Below are 8,540 nucleotides of genomic sequence, written 5' to 3'. Positions count from 1 at the left end.
ACAAGCTAAATATGTCCTTTTCTTACTAATCTAATCTTTGGCTTATCGCCCAATATGGCCAAGCTACAAGTACCCAAAGCTATACCCTAAGACCACTAAACTAAACCAGATTGACCATCCTTCTTAAAAAAAAACTAAACTTAAACTGGCCTGAGGTGCTTTGTGGGCTGATTAAAGCTGTTATTTTTTTTTCCAGCAGGGAAGGAAAAAGGAACACCTAAGAAACATTAGAATGTAGAATGTATCACAATATGTTTCACAGTAAATCAGTTTGCTACAGATGAGTCACTAAAGCTGTAACAACAAGGACTGTATATCCAATGCATGCAATAAACCGTAATAAGAAAAGATGCATTACATATCAGTTTGTTTGTGTTATATTTCCACTGAGGCGTACTAAAGAGAATCTTAAAACATTTAGTACAGCTTTTAGTCTTCCACCTGCAGTACACATATATTTATGTGTTCTATAATGTCAGCATTAACGTACAGTGCTGTTGTGCTGCTATACCTAAACTCCTTCCATCTGCGGGAGGATTATCCAGGTGTTCTGAGATCCCAATGACTCACAATCTTGGTGGTTTGGGGAGCAAAACCTCACATCTGCGCTTCCTCGCAAAGTGCTCTTGAGCCCAATAGTTAGCATGGGCTAATAATTCTCGTGCTGCCACTCGGAGGCATTTCATTGGGGCTGTTTATCACTGAACACATGCAACATCTCAACATAATATATTATTCAGACCTGTAGATTCAATTTGCAGTGCTGAGCTAATGTCTTTAATTTTCCATGGCTGTCAAATGCATTACAGTGTGAAGATGAAAATCACCAAGACAGCAAAGTACCTCTAGCAAGTATGTGCCCGGCCTGTGGAGTTTTGTGGCCATTTTCTCTTCCTCTTAAATTTGCTTTATGAATAAATGGAAGTGACAGTTTTGTGTGTGTGCGTGTGCGTGTTAATCGCACTAAACATGAGAGCCAATGATGCCATATGGAGGATGTGCATTTCCATTTCAGAAAGACTCTGACCCTCATGTACAAGGTTGCACAATGTGTGTGTATGTGTGTGTGTGTGAAAGGACCTTGGATGTGTGAGGTTGATGGTGTGAAGGTCACAGTACAGTGTATCAGACAAACCGAGAGGCAAGGCATCTTCAGCCTTTTCCTTGCTTTTGTTTCTCTAGTTTTTGATTCAGATATTCATCCTGATTGTGTTCCATACAATTCCTGTTGAATTTCATTATAGTCATGCAGGAGCAAGTGGTTAAGCATGACGAATGGAAAAGAATTCTTGAAACCTTCAGGACGATGAATAATATTACCTTGAATTGCTACTTGACAAACCTTAACTGACTAGATTTCTATTTGCGCTCTTTGAAACTCCACAAAGGCTAGAAGGAGGAAACAGAGAAGCATGAGCTAAGACAATCGTGCCGAATAAAAGAAAACTGCTTGGCTCTGCTCCTTTTAGAGGTAAATTATTCATTCTGTGATCCACAACAGAACAGCCTTGTTAGGGAATGTAACACATCACCCACCAAGGGCCAGAAAATGGGAAAAATATTTGTCAAGATCAAAGATCGGCACGTTATAATTCATGACACCAGGGCGGTGACATGGTTTGGCTTAATGATCAAAGGCAGCAGAGCAGCAGCGTATCAGACAGGCGGCAAGCCAAACAATGAAGCGCAACGCCTCATCATATTACATTCTGCTGACAGACCAGGTTAGCATGAGGCTAAGGCAACCCGCCCTCAAACGCCCCATTACCAACACGGATCCAATATAGCCTCCAGCATGCTTAGCATGAAGCTACATTGACATGCACCTTCATCACATGCAGCTGCGTCATTATATTGAAAATGTGCAAGAAGGTTACCACAGCACATGAATATAATGGCGTTATACTGACAATAATGAGCTAAATTAACACATGATCATTTAATGTTATTGCACCTGTGGGAATTATTAATTATTTTAATTAAATTAATTATTAGTTTGAACATTACCTGTGAAATGATTCCAGGGTGTTGTTTTCTCTCCACTCTGTAGAATCTAAGATTGCATTGGAATCATTGACCTTCACTGCATATAGAAAAAAATATAAAAAATATTTTTTTAAAGAAAATAAGTTTGGGCAAAATACACTATAAAGAAATATTAAATTTAAAATGTTGCTTACCATTTCTTTGTGTGGTTAATTGCACAATACTATGTGACACGTTTATCATGCATTAATTGCCAGCTGAAGCATTTTGATGTTTGCATTACCTTATTAAGTAATGTAAAACACAGACAATGTTAAAACAGTTTAAATATTTGTAGAAAGCTGCTTTCTTTGGCGAATGCATTTATATTTTGTGTTTGCTTTTTTGTTAACGCTATTGGTTCCAGACATTCATTTTATGAACTGCTGTGATAAGACGATTCAAAGGGCTGACAAATGAGGATGGGGGCAATTTTTACTGGAGTGAGTGCGGTCGCAACTTCCGAGGAACCACCAGAATGTGATTTGTACTGCTGCCACAATTGCGATTTCTACTGAGGAAGAGGAACCAAACCCAATCGCCCCAATATAGAATTCTTTTTTGAGTGAACTGTCTCTTGAAGCAAAAGCGTCCTTCTTTGTTCCTGTATATGTTTAGTTAAAACATATCTTTTTTGACATTTATTAAAACATACTCCATTAAACATGTTTACTTGAGGATGGGTAATGTATGTGATCTCAACACATTTTTATTTACATTTAAAGAGCTTTAATTTATACTGTTAAATTTACATGCCATTGATGGGTAAAACTATACAGCACTGGTAAATGAAAAAAATGGTTTTGTACTGAAATTTAATCTGACTCAGTTAAATTTTATATTGTATTTACACAGATTCTGACTGCAAATATTTTGAGGCAAAATTTCAAAGGTTAGGCTAAACATTTTCTGATAAAAGAGCAAACCAAAAGTGTTACAACTATTTTTCTACTCCCTATAACCTTTGAGAACTAAAAATGTAGTTGAGGCCTTTTAATGATGAGGAAAAACAACTTTCACTTCACATTTTGCAAAGTTTTATACTTAACAAGCCAAAAAAAAAAAGAAAGAAAATGTGTGAATATCTCTATTACTATTCCAGACACGCTCTTTTGGACAAAGCCTGAAACTCCATCCACTGCCATGTAAATTCATTTCCCTCGTCATAGATGGAAGATGACAGCCCCCATTGAGGATGCATTCTTTTCCCCCATCTCCTGAATTTGGTCTTTTCTGCTGCTTTATCAAGCACCAAAAGTTGTGAAAAGGAAATGTTTTATTCAGAGCCAGAGACGTTCCTTTGTGTGAAATCTTGAATCTAATTTAGAGAGGCGTATTGCAACACCTTACTGACAGCACGATTGCGGATGAACTTTGACTTTAGTCATTTATTGCCTGCCACCAACTCTGTCTCAACTGTGTTTCCTTGTGTTTAAATGCTGCATCAACATAAGGATGCTTCATTAGCATAACACTTTTTATCGAGGAAAGAGGTGCTTAGGATGGGTTAAGGTCAGTACAATTGATATTCAAGCAATGCAATCAATACTGGCCACAATTTGCGCCCCATGGAGTCTACAAGACGTTTTGTGATCAATATTCTTGCTCTCCAAAGAGCTGCTGATAATATGTATTAGGAAGTTTGCATTGATAAATGTCTTTTTAACATGAGAGTTCTGCAGGAAATCATTCAAACAATAAGCTGTGCAGACAGCAGTGTTGCGGGAGCTATTTTGAAACTAGCTAATCATAATTATAGCAGGAAAAAGCTACAAACAAAAAGTAGTTAACAAGTTACATAGGAGTACAATATTTTTTAGCTATAAATCTTAAACATTTTTTTAGGTTCATAAAAATGTTACATACTACATACAATACCACATACTGATGTAGTTACTGTTATGGATATGCCAGGCTCTTCCACCAGACAACCACCATACAGCACCCCTTTCAGCCGACCGCAATGTTCCCAATCATCAGAGTACTAATCAGTCACACCTGCACATCATCATCACCTCATCAACTTCAGTACAAAAGCACACACCACAGTTCCCACAGTTTGTCTGGTCTCGTTGCTACATGAAAAGGACTACTGCTGAAGCTCTTTTGAGTCTAAGCTATAAGATACTTATCTCTTGTCTTCTCCTCCAGTTCCAGTGTGTTCCTGTTCCCAGTCACTGCCTGTGTTGCGTGCTCCAGGCTCTCTGCATCCAGATTCAAGCCCCTGTCAACACAGAAGGTCAGGTCAAGTCACCACCATTCACAACCAAAGCTTCAAAAGATTTGTTACTAACCTGCTATTGTTCATTACCATTTTACTATAACTCATCTGTGTCAATAAACCATCTCATTATTTTACTCCCTACTGTGTCATGGTTACAGAAGACCGGACCAACATGCGGCTAACCCCCTTCAGAAGCTTGTGGATTTGCTCTGGAGAGTGTTATTGCATCCAGAAGTCTCCACATCATTACCGGAAACACCTGTCAGCCATTCTCTAGCACCAAGCACTTCTTTGGTGCTGTCACCTTCAGATTGCTGCATACATCGCTGAGGCACTCAAACAGGGCTTTCTATGACCACTGACCTCCCCTGCTGCATCTAGTTTCTTTTTTGTGGCCAAGAAGGACTGAGGCTATATTGATTATCAGTCCCTCAACAACATAACTGTGAAGTTCTGCTATCTACTTCCCCTTATCCCTGATGCCCTGGAACATCTAACAGGAGCAAAGATCTTCACGAAGGTGGACCTGCACAGTACTTACAACCTCAGAATATATGAGGGAAATCTCTTTGTGACCCCTACTGGCCACTACAAGTATCTGGTCATGCCCTATGGATTAGTCAATGCCCCCTCCATATTCCAAGATTTTATGTACAAGGTACCACAAATCAGTTCTGGTTTACATTGATGATATTCTGATATACTTCCAGAGTGAGGAAAAACATTGCCAGCACATTGCGGCAGTCCTAAAGGAAGTTACATGAGTACCAGCTATTCCTCAAGGCAGATATATGTACACTCCATCAGTCCTCCATACAATTCATTGGGTATATTATCATTCATTCCATTTATTAAAGCCACTTCCATTTAATAAACTCCAAAGACTTCTTGGATTTGCCAACTTCTACCGCAGTTTCATCCAGCCCACTCACAATTTTCCTCAAGAATAAGCCCAAGTCTCTATTCTGGTCCCTAGAAGCCACTGAAGCCTTCGCAACCCTCAAGCTGTCACCAGTGCTCTCTTCTAGTCCACCCAGACCCCGAATTACCTCTTAGTCGAAGTTGATGCTTCAACCACCAGAGTGAGTGCAGTGATATCCTTCATCCATGTGCCTACTTCTCCAGGAAGCTCAGCCAGAGAGCTACTTGTCATCAAACTCTCCCTGGAGGAATGGAGACATTGGTTGGAGGGAGCTTCTCAACCATTTCAGGTACTCCCTGATCAGCCCTCCAGATCATCAGTACGTTCCACAGACACAGAGCACCTGCTGGTCACCGAGGGGCCAACGCAACCCTCTAACTGCTATCAGACCAATTTTGGTGGCCTGCAATTGCAGGGATGTGAGGAGTGCACTATGGCTAAGAGTCCACATCATCTGCCAGCTGGTAAACTGGGGGGTGGTGGTGTACTGTTAAGGATTTTCCAGGCTCTTCCAAAACCAACCACCATGCAGTACCCCACTAATCAGTCACACCTGCACATCATCGTCACCTCATCAATGACAGTACAAAAAGCGCACACACCACAGTTACCTCAGTGTCTGTTCTTGTTGCTACATGAAAAGGACTAGCGCTAAAGCTCTGAGTCTAAGCTATAAGATACTTACATCTTGTCTTCTCCTCCAGTTTTCCTATTCTCAGTCTCCGACTGTGGTGTGTTCTCCAGGTTCTCTTGTCCAGATTCAAGCTCCTGTCAAGTCACGACCATTCACAACCAAAGTTTCCAAGAGATTAGTTACTAACCTGCTATCGTTCATCACCATTTTGCCATAATTTGTCAAACCATAATCTGTGTCAAAATCTTATTATTGTCACAGTCAGTTTCGTTGCAGTTACATAACATTTTTATAAATGCATAAAGTCAGAATCATTATTCAGAGACTGAATCAGTTCATTTACATTAACCATCTGAGCTAAACTGATTCAGTAGAATTAATTGAATTACCCAACATTTATTATGGGAGAGGACCATTCACAACAAACTGAATTTTTTGTTTCCACACATAAAAAATACATTAAAGAACAAACCCATTTGACTGAAAATTGGACTCTCAGGAAAGAGCATGAAAGAGAACAATTCAAAATGGCATTTCATTACAATGAATAGGACTCTCTAATGTTTCATATAAGATTTTTTTTGTATGCCAAACATCACAAATGTGTCAGCATTTTAGCACTTTCAGTTCCATCGTCCTAAAGTCAATTTTGTGTGTTTGAATGGGTTTTTTGGTTAAATGCTTGAGATAAGGTCTTTGCTTAACATAAAATAGCCATCCACTTTGTGTAAGAATAAAAGTTTTGCCAGAAGTTTAATAGTAGTGAAATTAAAGGGTTACTCCACCCTAAAATAAAATTGTCATTCATGTGAATGCTTTGATCTAAACCTGTGAAAACCTGTGACTGTCCCATTGACTAACAAGTAAATAACACTGTCAAGACCCAGTATAAGAAATAGTCAAAATAGCCCATCTGCAATCATTGGTTCAATCTGAAATGTATGAAGTGACGGCAGAACCTGATTTTGCTGATTTCAACATGTTCCTATCTTTCAATGTTGAGATTAGCCAATCAGATTTGAAGTTTAGGCTTATAATCAATGTTTGGTGCTTGTACATCATGGGTAAAGATATGGTCAAGACTAATTTTTTATGAAAATTTTGTTCCTGGGTCAACAAAATATGCTGACTTAGCTGACCATGTTAAATGCAGGCGAAGCGATGAGAATACTTTTTTACGCAAAGAAATATGTAGAATAATGATGATTTTCAACAATGATTCTCCTCTATGTGTGTCCGCATCACCATACCACAATTTTGAAGAATATCTGCTGGACACTGTGTGCTATTCTGTGTCAGCTGCAACACACGGATATGTTTTGATTTGAACAAAATAGCATAGTGTTCAGTGGATATTATCCAAAATGGAGCTACGGTGATGTGAGAAGACACAAAGAAGATGTATTGTTTAATAATATTTTCTTCATGTTCAGAAAGTATTCTCGTCACTTTATAATATTCAGATGATAGCAGATGGAATATTTTGACAAAGTCTTTCATACTTATCTGGGCCTTGACAGTGTTATTTATTTGGCATTGAATAGGTCAGTCAAAAGCCACAAGGTTTTCATTTGAAAATAACTGTATTCTGAAGACAAGCAAAGCTTTCATGGGTTTGTAAATTTTAGTAAGGGTCAGACTCAGTCCTCGAGAGCCACAGCCCTGCAGAGTTTTATTCAAACTCTGCTCCAACACACATACCAGGTAGGACCTGGTTAGTTGGATCAGGTGTCTTTAATTAGGGTCGGAGCTAAATTCTGCAGGGTTGTGGCCCTCCAGGAACTAAGTTTGACACTCATGCTTTAAAGCCCTTTTCGCACTGCATAGTTCCAGGAATTAAGTTATAGAAACTTTAGGTTCCACCGGGCCGCTTTTCCTGGTTGCATTCGCACTGCCAACATGAACTCAGAAGTGACTCTGCATCATTTGAGCAAAGGGATGGAGGACATTGTGATCAGAGCAGTTTTTCATTTAATTATATACTGGGTTTCGTTATAATAGAAATAGAATGTAGACGATCGGCAGCTTGTATTTCTACATGTGATCGAGTCTCAGAAAAGAGCACAATAGCGCAGACAAATGACAACAGGTAAATGGCGTTAACATTAACTTTATTTTTCTTTATTTTCTTGATTTACTTAATTTTTGCGTCTGACTTTTAAAAATAATGGGTGCCTGCGTTTGCGCACCTGCATTCGGCCAATCAGCGTACACTTATGTCATTGGCAGTTATTATAGAACTGTTTTAAACCATACTCTGAAGTAGGAGCTAATTTAGTTGCTAGAACTAAAATTATTCCTAGTTCCTGCGGTGTGAACGTTTGAGCATCTGGGTACTTCCCCAAATAGTTTCTGAACTATTAAAAGGTTTCTTTGGTGCGAAAGGGCTTATGTTATGCGACTACATGTTATATTTCAAAATTCATACACTCTGGGCTTTTTATAATAAGAAAACATAAAAATCTAAAACTTTGGCTGGTTACAGTGCTTGTTTACTGCAATAATCCTTTTTTCCAAGGAAACAACGATGACGTTAACCAAAATGCATCATTACTACAGAACACTTTTAGAACAAACCATTCAGTATCAGATCAGAATGAATCAGATCCTTCAACACTACATAAAGAGAGGATTGTCTGAAAAAAATATGAATCTGTGGGCACAGACAGAGCTGTATGGTGCATGGTCATGCCACTCGTTGGTAAAATTAGCTTGTGACTGTAAAATATTTTGTA

The sequence above is a fragment of the Puntigrus tetrazona genome, chromosome 20 (assembly GCF_018831695.1).
Source record: "Puntigrus tetrazona isolate hp1 chromosome 20, ASM1883169v1, whole genome shotgun sequence".
Taxonomy (NCBI): domain Eukaryota; kingdom Metazoa; phylum Chordata; class Actinopteri; order Cypriniformes; family Cyprinidae; genus Puntigrus; species Puntigrus tetrazona.
The sequence above is the reverse complement of the archived record's forward strand: the minus strand, read 5'-3'. Positions refer to the sequence as shown.